Source organism: Carassius auratus, unplaced genomic scaffold (genome assembly GCF_003368295.1).
Source record: "Carassius auratus strain Wakin unplaced genomic scaffold, ASM336829v1 scaf_tig00017243, whole genome shotgun sequence".
Classification (NCBI taxonomy): domain Eukaryota; kingdom Metazoa; phylum Chordata; class Actinopteri; order Cypriniformes; family Cyprinidae; genus Carassius; species Carassius auratus.
The window spans coordinates 307,291-321,148 of NW_020524760.1; the positions used below are offsets into that span (position 1 = coordinate 307,291).

At 36.5% G+C, this 13,858-nt stretch overlaps 1 pseudogene; it reads left to right on the forward strand.

Annotated features, from left to right (window-relative positions):
- The window catches only part of LOC113075604 (cytosolic carboxypeptidase 6-like), a 186,846-nt pseudogene that overhangs the window by 83,058 nt on the left and 89,930 nt on the right, over positions 1 to 13,858 (forward strand).

A 13,858-nucleotide genomic window follows, 5' to 3' on the forward strand; every position in this document is an offset into this window, starting at 1 on the left:
CAGGTGTGTCGTGTTCCCCTTAATTAGTCATTCATTGCACCTGTGTTTTCCCAAACACCCTGTGTTTAAAAACTACTGTCCTTTCAGTTTGTGTTGTCGGTTCTACTTGTTGGATGTTTCCCTGGATCCCTGTCCTTTGGGTCCTTTCCTTTGGATTATTAAAGACTTATTCATGTTATTTTCAGCGTTTCTTCATTCCCTCCTAGATGGAGATTGTGACACTGTGTTGTTACTTACCCGCACCCGATCATCATCGGCTCTGCTTGTTTGAAACACTAGGTTAATTTGCACTGCTCTTGGTAGATTGCGTTGGTCATTATGGAAATGCCCTGTCTGTTTTCTTTATTTTACGCATTTTCAGTAGATCACCTGCAGAACTTTCCACTTCCATCTGCACTTTTAAGGGACTGCACTCTCTTGCTAATTTGCCCTGTTTAGTAAATTTGGCCCTGTGTCTCTTCAAGTACTGTATGTAGGCCTTACTAAACATTCTAAAGGTATATACAGACTTTTGAAATCCCCACACAGATTGATATCAGCACCTTCCTGAAGCTATAAATCTAATTACAGCATCAAAAATGATTATGCTGATTTTTTTTCAACCCCCTATTATCTCACTCTGTTCATCCACCTGTCCTCTTATCCTCTACCAGTGTCTATTCACACTTAACTCACTTTGATGCTCCATTTATCTCACAACAGAAAGTCCCGCAGGGGATAAATTGTCTTCCAAGAGTTCGGCCCAAGATGCTCCGCTGCTTATAGAGCATGATGTTGTCTGCTCTTATTCCAGTATGATGTCATTTCTGCCTTCCATTAGTCTCAACTGTTACATGTTAGTTGCTAGGATCAATTCATATATGCTCCTTCAGGATTTAGGCGCATTTACTTCTCATCTGACATGCATACTTCGGTCCAGTTGAGCGTAGGAAGAGTTTGGTCTTGTGGCCTTTAAGGGCGATCTTTCAGAGGCAGGACCTGATAGAGCACAGGAGTGGATGATGGAGAGGAGTCTTTACCGCAAGCAAAGAGTTGCCCTTCTAATTGGCCTTTATAAATATTTAATGGCATCAAGATGAAATTCAATCATGGCTTTTAAGAGCCGAATAGGTTGGATGCAGATTTGACTGTGGGGCGATTCGATTTCTCTGCTCTGGGCTGCAGTTCTGCTGCAGGTGGGCAGCAAGATGTTTCAAATCTGAGGGGAGCAGGTGCTCTCCTAAGAAATGAATCTTTTATTTGTTGTGGTGTATTTTTAAAACCAAGGCTGTCCTGGTCACGCAATAGAGTAACCCCAGCAGACAGTCCATTTCAATCTCCACACAGGAACAGAATAGTACTTTACTTTTTAATGGCAAAATAAGAATGCGTACATGATATAGAATGTTTTAATTAAGTGCTTGACAAATTTATTTTATCCAACATGAATTATTGTTGATATTAGTGGTTGACTGATATAGCTTTTTCAGTAACTAATACTAAAATATTGCTGCTTTTTTTTTTTTTTTAGCAAATTTCTAATGTTGCAAAATTATGTATAAAAGTATTTATATGTAAATTTATATAATTTTTATTTAAATTTTTTTAACAAAATATGAATTTAGCTAAATATACATTTTGCCAAATATACATTGTGTGTGTGTGTGTGTGTGTAGGTATTATTTTCCAGAATATGTGTCACATTTTTTAGTCATCTGACATGTTTTAAAGGATTTGTTGTGGAATGAAGAGGACTAAAATGTACCCTTTTTCACACATTTCAGTTTTCTATAGACGTATTTGTGATGTGTGTATGTGAAGTATTCGCAAGTTTCAGTTCGTTTTTGTGACTTGTTTCAGAAAGAGAACAGAGAACCAAAACAGCAGAAAGCGCACCGTTTATTTTGTTTATTTTACAAAATCACAGTGTTTTGTCAGTATACCATAAAGTGTACCATTTATAAATTCGATTAATCTTATCTGTATCTGATTTTAGGTCATTTTAAGTATTTTAAGTGAATGCACCAGCACACAGAGGTTTAAAGATGCTGTTTCTGTTCAATTTTACCTTTAGACGATAAATTTAGATTTCAAATTCAATATTGATTCTAGAAATGTAACACAAACAGTTAAACTGTAATTAAATTACCTAAAAATAAACAGAAATCCCTTTCTGTACTTTTTTCAGTGGATAATTTCATTACAGTAATGTGTTATACCCAACACAGATTATAAACTGATATTATAATTGGCCATCTATGTGTAATTAGCCTAATGAAGAGTTTTGAAATACATTGGATCTGTTGGTTTGAATTTTTACTACACGGTGAGGTATTTTACATGACAAAGCATCCCATATTCAGAGCATGATGAAGAGCGTTACAGTGAATCTGACAGTAAGTGCTCAGTGAAGAGAGAGACCCAGGGGAAGATGACCTCATCGTGAGCTCATCCCTCAGATCTGTGCTATAAAAGAGGAAAACATCTTCCCAGAGGGAAGAAAGGTGAACCGAACACTAGATGGAAGCGAGAGACTAGAGAAGTGAATGTATGTGTTTTGGTCGCTGATGACTCACCTACACAGGAGTGTTTCCCTCTCTAAGATGAGGTGAGTCAGATTGTTGACTCAATCGCATCTCTCTCTTTTTCCTCTTCTTTTCCTCTTTATGGGAAGGTTGGCGTCAGACAGAGGGGTCCTTGGGGACTGATCCCAGTGATGATGACTCCTGCTACTGGGACTATGGCAGATGGTAGTCCAGCGTTAATCTACCTTACCTCATCACCACTGGGCCATGCATGTGTGTGTTTATAGAGGGAGGAACATCCACGGGGGTCTATAATTCATGACATATCCCAACCATCAGCTAGTTTATTGCACAGAACAAGTTTATCCCTGAGTAAACGTATAAAGTCTGTCTCCCTTTTCCCTAAATTGCTAATATGACTTTCTCTTTACTCTGAAACTTTTATTTTAAGTCAAATAGTTTAGCCTGCAGTCGCCATGTGTATCTTTAGGTGAAAGATAAGATGGGGCAGCTCAAGTTAATCTCATTATATTGACCTTGCATGCATTCGAAATGAGACTCAAATTGTTGGGTGTATTTTTCAATTATGGCTCGATCCTACCCCACCCATGATAATCATCTGCAAATAAGAAGAGTAAATTCAGGAGGAAATATTGCAAATGAATATTTAATTCCGCTAAAAGACGAATGGTCCAGTAAATTAAGGATTTTTTATTTTTTGGGGTCTGTCTGATGGCCAGCCCTCTTAATTGCAGTCGTGCAGTTTTGCACCTTGCACAGATTAAGGCTCTTTTGAAAAGGTATGGATGCCCCTGATAAGATTAATGACATTTTAAGAGGAAAGTTTGGGATGTCTGGCCTATTTGCAGTTTTGGACTGAATGTAGGTCAAGCCAGGGAGGAAAAGTTTTAGTTAGCTTCTTTAAAATATTCAGAATAAAACAGTGTCAAGGTGTCAGTGTGAAATATGTCTGCTTGTACGAGCACAAACTATGACATCAAAAACTTCCAATAATGAAAAAAACTTTTTGTATTAATAAAATAAGAATTACAAATATTATATTTATTAATTTTGTTATACATTTAATTTATAAATCATATACTACTTCAGTTGTTTAGAATATATCAGTAAATAAATGTTAATTCTTATATATTTTAATATTAAACTTTGGGGGACAATAATACATTTTATAAAATGTTATATTTAATTATTAATTTAAAAATATCTAATATATATATATATATATATATATATATATATATATATATATATGAATTTTAATAAAGCATAAACTTTTGTATCATGCAAAAATTACAATATAATAATATTAAATTAATGTATAATAAATTATATATATATGCTGATTTATTCACAGTCGTGCTGCCAAATATATATATTGGGGGGGGGGGGCTGCTATACTTTTCCTCAGGATTCTTTGATGAATATAAAGCAAAAAAGAACATTTATTTAAAATATACATCTTTTCTGACAATACAGTTCAAAAGCTTGGTGTCAGTAATTTATTTTTATTATTTTTTTTATTATTAAAACTTTTATTCAGCAAGGATGTGTTAAATTGTTAAGAAGTGATAGCAAATATTTATATTGTTAGAAAAGATTTATATTTTGAATAAATGCTGTTCTTTTTTTACTTTTTATTTATCAAAGAATCCTGAAAAATAGTATAGCAGTTTCCCCCCCCAAAATTAATATTGTTATATATAAATTTCTTAAGGATCATGTGACACTTTATACCGGAGTAATGGCTGATGGAAATTCAGCTTTTCATCACAGAAATAAATTATATTTTAAAGGATATTAAAATAGAAACCATTATTTTATATTGTAATGAAATTTTGCAAGATACCTGTTTTTATTTTCTGTATTTTTTATCAAATAAATGCAACCATAAAGAGCATCCCAAACGTTTGACCAGTAGTACACACACACACACACACACACACACACACACTTCACTCTCAGAAAAAAAGGTAAAAGACTGTCACTTTCAAGAGCTGTACATTCAAAATGTACATATATTTATGTACTAATATATGCATGTAAAGTATTAATATGGACGCTTTAGGTACAATATGGAACCTTTAGGTAAAAATCTTTTGAAAATATACTACCCCAGTAACAACTCTTGTGCCTATTTCTGAGAATGCATTGTGCAGAAATCTTAGAAGGGAAGTCTGTAGTTTTGTTTAGCTTTATACGAAAACCATAGATCTCTTTACAATACATCCTCATTTAGATGTGTGTGTTTTGAGAGGTCTTGGTTGGTAATTGGACAGAGTGCATTGGGTTTTTTGACATAGGGTGAAGGGCTCTGACCCCAGCATCTGTTGAGGTGAGCAGGCCTCCCCGTCACAGCCTGTGTATGAGCCCCAGACTCCCAGATCTCTGACTTTCGGCACCAGTCACCCTTCTCTTTTCTCCTCTTGTTCACCTGTGGCTGTGTCTTTGGTGTTGAAGTAGAATAGATATTCTGTTCCATTCAGAATATAGAAAGCATTTTGACTCCAGTGGGACCGGGACACCCACTGTGCACTCTTATGCAGACTGGCACTGTTCTGAGGGGATTCCTTGGCACTCTTTGATAAAGATTAATACAATCCTATTTTCATACCTAGGATTGCCTCTCCTAATGTGATTTTCTCTCTCTCTCTCTCTCTCTCTCTCTCTCTCTCTCTCTCTCTCTCTCTCTCTCTCTCTCTCTCTCTCTCTCTCTCTCTCTCTCTCTCTCTCTCTCTCTCTCTCTCTCTCTCTCTCTCTCTGTGTGTGTGTCTCTATCTTTCCTTTTCCTGTTCCTGGAAAACACTAAGTACCTTATCCATGTAGACAGTGAAACTTGTACCACTTATATTTTACACAAAACTGTGTAACCTGGAGAAAATATCAGTTTATGTCCATCTAAGTGTACTTAAGAAGGAATTCTCTAAAAGTCCAAATCTACAGCAACAGTATGGACAATGCCGCCTAATTAGATCAAGTTAAGTGTTTACAAGCAGGTTCAGTTGGATTAATAAGAGATTATTGAATTTAAATTTAACTACTATGAGCTAAGGAGTGCTTTGAAAATCTTGTCTCCACTTTTTCATAGATTTATCATAAGAAATCAGGAGTCACTTGTCAGTTCACAAGATTATCATGAAAGGATGCACTGCTTGTAGCTGTAACTGACGGAATTCAATGCGGAAGTACAAGGCAAAGAGTGATATTAGGGGAAGTAAACGATCATGTCAATGTTCAGACAGATACAATGCAGCATCCACTGTCTGTTTCCACTTGCCGTTTCCATCTGAAATATGCTGGATCTGTACCAACAAGGCCAAGCAAAACTAACAAAGGTCAGATCAAAGGAATGGAACAACTGGCCTTTTTCAGAGCCTCTAATTGGCATAGAAGAAAGGAAGCTCTCAACTGGTTTGAACTGTCGACGGGAGTATTCACATTCACTGGACTGAATTGCACTGTATAGTTGCAATGTATATGCGCCTGGTTCAGCACAAACCATCTCCTTTAAAAATAAAATGCCTTTTACTGCCTGCTTTCTAGGTGGTAATAGTGAAAAACCAATGCTAAATAATTCAACTACTCTTGTCTCGGGTTGTTGGGAAGAGGTAGATTGTAGTGTTGCCGCTCTCTGTCAAGGATCATTTCATAAAGACTAACATTAGTTGTGTTCTTAAACCAAGTGTGCTGCCTTTTAAGGCATCATAGACATGCTTCTGATGTTAAAACAACCTTGTAATTTAAACAGAGTTTGGCCAAATTCTAAGGTCCAAGACAGCAGCCAATTCTAAGACACTGAATAAAAAAATTATAATAATAACAATAAATATACTTAATTTATATTGATTTCATTCAATACTGTAAATTCTTATTTAAAAGTATTTAAACTATTTACTAATAATGTATTTTGACAAATGTATCCAGTATTTTTTTGTGTGCACTGTGTATTTTTATTTTATTTTATTTTTTTTATTTTTTTGTAGGGTTAGCTTTTTTTTCCAGATATGTCCTGGCCAGGATTTCTAAATTGCCTAAAATATCTGGGTTTTCACTTTGCTTTCCTATTGTTTTCATACTTGCTAAAAGTAATGACTGAAAAGCTGTTTGACCAATAGCATTCAGGAATTGTACATAACTAACCAATGGTGTTATTTTGCAAATACATATAATGTACATATATTGGTACATATAATGTATAAGGACAGTATACAGAGCACATCAATAGGAAAACAAAGCCAGAACCCAGACATTTTAGGTAGCTTAGAAATCCTGGACTGGTTCTGGTGAGAGAAAGAGGACATGTGGTCAACCTATTTTCTATGCTTACCAGTAAATAATTATTTTATAAACAAATTAACAATCAAACTTTATCATTTGTAAATCTTGTGCGCTTTGTGACAGGAGTGCTGTTTGTATGGTGGTTTCATTTCACTTGCAGCCTGTGTAGGCAGTAAACTACATTTCAGAGCAGTGATATTGACTTTCTGATCCCATGACTCTGATATGTAAATATATGCACATATATTGCAAGTTAACTAGTGTTTAAAATGCAAAACAAACTTTTTTATTGAAATGATCTTAAATATTAATGTATGTTTTAGTGTTATGCAATGCATCTCTTCAGTTTTACTTTCCCTGTTATTGGAATGAGCTCAGAAAATGAGCTGAATCGTGTTGTATGTGTCTCTTTCACCAGCAGGGGGCAATCTGAAAAATTAAATGATAGACATCATTCCAGGAGTTTGGCAAAACAAAGCCTTCTGCAATTACTCTTTAACATCAACTTGTATTATGTTACACTATATGCACACTTTCAAAGAGATTTTTATTACTTTATTAAAGAAAATGCTCTGTGAGAGTTAGCACCTATGAGTCACGACTCATATCTTCCAATTATCACATAAACAATACATTAACACATGCTATTTGACAGGTGCCAGCATAATTTATACTGTTTTCAAAATTATTTTTAGCAGATAGAAGATGCACATAATATACAAGTCAGATGTCCCGATAAAATATGTTTTGCTAAATGCTTAATGTATTGCTAACAAGCACAATGCATAAATCCAAATACATTACAAACACACAATGACTCATTAAAACTGATTCACTGACACTCTTTTTATATTTTCAGACTTTGCTTCTCAGAAAGCCAGAACAAAAAGAAGATTTTATGAAATCAAAACTAAGACGAAGCCCTATGGCTTAACTGGATAATTGCTAATCATCAGGAAATGACCTGACCGCTGATCTATAATAGAGAACTGGATTGCTCATGACGTCATAGAAGTGTAGTCACCACGCCACCATATTGATATTCCCTAGTATTCTCATAAATTATATTGAATTTATAGGAAATCGTACGATTTTAATGAGAAAACATCACCTAATGAGTCAGCATTATTATATCTGAAGTATCCATGTACATTCTTACAATGCAAACGTCCTATGAATTGAAATGGTTATTTGTTCAATGTCGAAAATGCCTATTAAAAAGTTCTGTTCATATACATTACAGTAGTCCCTCAGATGGGCGAGATCCTCAACATATGCATTAAACATATATCTCACAAAATATGAATATAGATTTACGTGTTGTATATGTTAATTAATCTCGTAAGTTTATGTAATTATGTTGTTATACTGCTTTTGTTCATAAAGTAGGCTAACAGCAAATGTTTCAAAAAATGATTTTGTTAACAGCATGCATTTTGAAGCAGTTAATGATTTCAGCGTCGGTTAAGTGAATAATTAATTAAACATACGTAACATAACAATTTAAGTCGTACACAAACTGAAATCCAAAGCACGACAGAATTTGCATGATCTTGAGGAGTCTGAAATAGATATTGCTCCATCAGGACCTTTCTGATACTAATACCAGATATATGTTCATGTTTAACATTTTCTGCATTATTACGTACACAAAGAAATATATTTTGTGTTGGATCAGTTACCTGTGTCGGTAAGTGTGATGCAGTTTTTCTGCCCAAAAAGACCATAGACATTGCAAATAACATCTGGAGTACCAATTAATTAACATGCACATATCCTAAAAACTGTGTGACTGATGTGTGACTGATGCACTTCAGATCGGGTATTTTTAAGTCAAGGTTTTGGCTGTCAGTCAATGATGCTCTCTGCCGCTAGGGAACAGCAAGATGGCTGATCGAACACTTCCGGTGGCTTCACCGCCGAATGACAGTTTAGAATGCAATAAGCAATCCAGTCATTATATAAATCAGTCAACCAGATACTGAAAAGCAGAACTGAGTGTGTGTGCACATGTGAATGATATCAATGTATGCTCTCTGCTCTACTATGTGTATAGTGGCTCTCGTGTAGAAGGACCTGCAGTACTTTTACCACAAGAGAGTTAAAGTACAGCTCTTGAGCTGCCTGCGCTCACAGTATGTGTGTTATGTGTGTTCGCCTCACACTGCAGTATGTCATTGAGGACGCCATCAGTCTTTGATTGGGCACTTATCGATCTGAGAGTGTGACCTGTGTGGATTGCTGTAGCCTCACTGATGTCACACCATCTCTCCAGGAAACGACCCGCATCTACTGCAGCACATGAATATATAATTTACAAAACGCACTGTATTATGTACACAAACACACACACACACACACCATTGAAATAATTGAACAAGCAAAAGACAGAGAGAGAGAGAGAGTGTGTGTGTGTGTGTGTGTGTGTGTGTGTGTACAGACAAAAAAAGAGAAAGATATTATTTTAAAAAAATCTACTTTCCAACTGACCTTTTTTTGAGTCATTTTGTGAGAAAAGTGTAAGATTAGAATGATTCTGTTTCATAGAGTGATATAAATGCACTGTATATGTACATATATTTACATAAAATTGATGTAAAATGCATGACACATTTTTATCTCTCCAGAGAGAGATAGAGAGCAAAAGAGCAGAAAAAAAGGCAGACAGCACAAACTTTGATTTCTGGGTAAAAAAAGTACAAAAAAAAGTAAAAAAAAAAAACCACTCTGGATCTGTTTTCTCTTTCTGAGAGAAGACCTCTGCTATCTCTTTGTTTCTTTTTCAGCAACAACGAAGGCTGGATCTTCTGACCATCACCAACCCTGGTGAGTTTGCATATTTTGGTTCGTGTTCATGTGTGTTATTCACTGCACAGCACACCACCCAACATCATTGAAAACTTACATTGGGGCTTTACAGACAGGATTGTTTGTTCACATGGGTTGGTTGTGGTGGCTTTGTGACTTCTTTTACTTCTCACAACAACCATCAGCTGCACCCCAAGAGCAAAAACCTGTAAAAAGAGGCCTTTTCCCGTGAGCATTTCCACAGTCCTGTCTTAGCACCTCGGGCGTGCCTGTCCCAGAGCAGCAGGTACAGCCTGCACTTCTGCATCTCTATGGGAGGCTGAATGTTTCCTCAATGCATTTGGGTGTAAGCTGAAACTTCATTCAGAGCTCTGGGAGAGACAGATGGGGTAGCCAGGAAGGATGCAGCCCCCATATGTCTAAAATATATAGCTGGTCTAATACACTTTGATTAAAATAATGTTTTTGTAAGGCACATGGAGTAGGCTAATTTTCCCAGCTTTGTTCAGCATCTGTTACCCTAAGCCACCCAAGACTGTGTCGCTGATCTTCACAACTTCATAAAAGACATGCACGATGCAACATGGTCGACTCTTCATCTGTTGCTCCTATTATCTGTGGAGTGCCTCAAGGATCCATTTTAGGGCCACTCCTTTTTTATTTATATATGCGACCTTTGGGAGACATTATTAGGAGACACAATGTTTCATTTCATTTATATGCTGATGATACCCAGTTGTACATACCATTGAAAGCTGGTGATACCATTCAACCCTTATTGGCCTGCCTAGGAGATATCAATAAATGGCTTTCCAATAGCTTTCTTAGACTTAATGAAAATAAGACGGAAGTAATTGTAAAGTTGAGAAGTGGTCTCATAAATGAGCTTGGTAAGCATTTCCCCTCAGTCTCCTCCCAGGTCAGAAATCTTGGTGTCATTCTGGACTCTGAACTTTGTTTAACTAAACAAATTAATACAGTGGTCAAGAACAGTTTTTATCAGTTACTGATCATATCGAGACTGAAATCATTTTTAACTTTTAATGACCTGAAGAAAGTCATTCATGCTTTTATTACCTTCCGCCTTGACTACTGTAATTTATTATATTTGGGTCTTCCTCAGTCTTACATTGCACGCTTGCAGATGGCACACAATGCTGCTGCAAGGCTGTTGACCGGGGCAAAGAAAACAGATCACATTACACCAGTTTTAGCCTCTCTTCATTGGCTTCCTGTCTATTTTAGAATTCAATTTAAAATTTTGTTGTTTGTTTTTAAAGCCCTTAATGGTCAAGCCCCATTTTATCTCTCAAATCATCTTATTCCTGTTTCATCCTCCAGATCTCTAAGATTTTCTGATAGAGGTATTTTAGTTGTCCCTCGTTCACGCTTAAAAACGAAGGGTGATAGGGCTTTTTCTATTGCGGCCCCTCGTCTCTGGAACCAACTTCCACTGGACATTCGCCTTGCATCATCTATCACAACTTTTAAAATGAAGTGGAAAACATATCTTTATTCCCAGGCATTTTAAATTGAATTTTATCTATGTTCCATTGTTTTACTGTTTTGCTGTGATAAATGTGCTATATAAATAAACTTTACTTACTTACTTACTTACAACATGGTTTTTAGCTTACCTCGCTTGTGTTATATAATGAAAGCGACTTTTTTCCCACCTTACTATATAGCCCTTACTATTTTGGGAGGGTAATTTTGCTGATTTCAGGGTGCAGTAAAACCTACTTTTACTCCATAAAAACTCCACAATTGTGCACAAGCAGACTGCAGAGGGGCTCTGGAGAGCCATTGCACTTTTTGCTAATCTCGAACTCCCCAAATGCAGTATTAAAACTAACCGTTGAAAGAGCAACTACTAAACTGGTATTAGATGACCATGGGCCTAATGACTTATTGATTAGGTGAACAGGGTATTTTAGTTGCTATAAATGAAGAATAACTGCTGTAAATGAACTCATCTGTCCCTGTCTTCCTCTATAAGCATGCAGACCGGCTGCTTATTAGGATTCTGTGTGCAAAGTGTAAATGCAGCTACAGTGACCTTTGACCTGCGTTTGTCCTCGTTGAGTGTGATGGAAACTTGTTTCCCTGCTTTATAGAAAGCGGCTTGCATTCTTAGATGAATGAGACAGATAAAGCAATGACCTATGGACATATTAGGTGTGAGTATATGTGAGAGAGGAATGATAAAAATGAGCATACATGTATCCATAGTCCTTAATGAGATCAAGCCATGTCCATTCCGGTACCCTTGGAGGTCCTTTCAGAGTACACCATGTGCCAACCCCTCGGTTCAGAACCTGCCATTGTGGTCAAGGCCCTGTAGATCAGTGCGAAGGGGGTTTCTATGACCTTGCCCCCTCATTAACTCTCCTGTGTGAAGAGTGCATCCCACTCAACCCCTGCCAGACCCTCTTTAATTGGACACTTGAGTAGCAGGATGTGAATCTGGCTCCATTGAAGCCTGACATTTCAAACAGCTGACCTTTCTAAGGCCAGAAGAACTAAAGAATGATTAGCCTCGCCCACCGTTCCCATAACAATGAAGAACGCAAACTAAACACTATGTACATCGCCAAATAAAGGGATGAAGGAATTCTTGAATGAAAGGACTACAGTTGATAAAAATACTAGTGCTGGGTAGGCATGAAAAGAATTGGTAAAGGTCTTACTATGTGGTTTTATGTAAATGAATTGATTTTCGCCACCATTGTGACACTTAATATGCATCTTGTTTTCTTTCCCCAGTGGAAATGCAACTAAACGGTTAAATACATGCAAGAAAGAAGTGACCAGTAACAATTCAGTATGCAGATAAATGCAATAAAGTAGACCAATTGCAATTCATTATTTATTAGTATTATAAGTATTGTGACAATAACAGCAGGTTTGATTTTAAATTGCAAACAATGAAACGATATTAAAAGGAAATTTTTAGACTTTAAAACTTTTTAAAGGTTTAACATACTTTAATAATGTTTAATTGCATTTTAAATATAACAAATCCCACTAAATCACCTAAATAAGAAGTAAAAAGGAAGGTAAAGGAAAAAAATCCTTCTGTCAGTAGACGAGGTTTGGGCACCATGATAGAATTGGGCTTGTGGGGGTCTTAAGAGAAGTGCAGTGTGTTTGGAGCTTAGAAGGTGTCCACAGCCAGAAAATTGAGTTCAGCCATCTTTTCGGAAAGGCTATTGTCGATTTATTGATTTGAATGCCCTTTTCTGCAGTCCGAGTTACGTTATTGTTCAGCTGGACAATTAACTTGACTGGTGTTTAGTCTCTGTGTCACTGCCCCCTCATGGCCACCATCTCAGCTGCGTTACAGGAAAAAGGTCAATCACATTCATGAGTCTTGGAGAGATGTGCAAGCTCACTGTTCTGAGAACAGATATTAGACAACCTTCAGATCTCCTCAAACGCTGTGAGCTCTTGTTCTGTGCTAGACACACACACGCTTACACACGCTCTTATGTCTTCATCTGTGGATATATGTAAATGATCTCCGTAATGAGAACATGTAAAGGTTTCAAGTCTGAGAAAAAACGCTTTCAATACAGTTGTTATGTTCAGCTTTATTGACATGTTTAAGCTGACAGCTCAAAGTATGAAAATAAACTAATTATGAAAAACTTTTACTAATTAGAATTATAGTCTATTTCTACACACTCTCTCTCTCTCTCTCTCTCTCTCTCTTTCTTCATCTATATATCGTAGATAAAAGACAGAAATATATTCTTAAGATGCCAATATATTCAAATATAAGATGACTCAATAGATGTGTATCTGTGTGTGTGTGTGTGTGTGTGTGTGTATATATATTGTGGCGAGTGGGGCGGGGCCGAGAGGCGTGGGAACGAGGAGTGAGGCCAGGTGTAGTGATTGAAGATGAGCTGCACCTGCTCCCCACCGCCGGTATCGAGTCCCACGTAGGAGATGGAAGGATATAAAACTGGAGCGACGACCGTGAAGGACGAGAGAGGACCAGGCCTGGGACATTATTTTATGTTTTGGTTTTTATTTGCGCTGTTTTGTATTTATTTTGAATATTAAAATGTTTTGACTGTGCGCCGGTTCCCGCCTCCTTCTTCCCGATGTTTACAAAGGTTATATCGTTACATATATAAATTCTACATTATAATTATGCTCTGTTTAAACTTGGTTTTATATTTTGTTAAAATAATCTAATGCAATGATATTTAGTTAATTAAAACCGATATTAAGTACCAAAT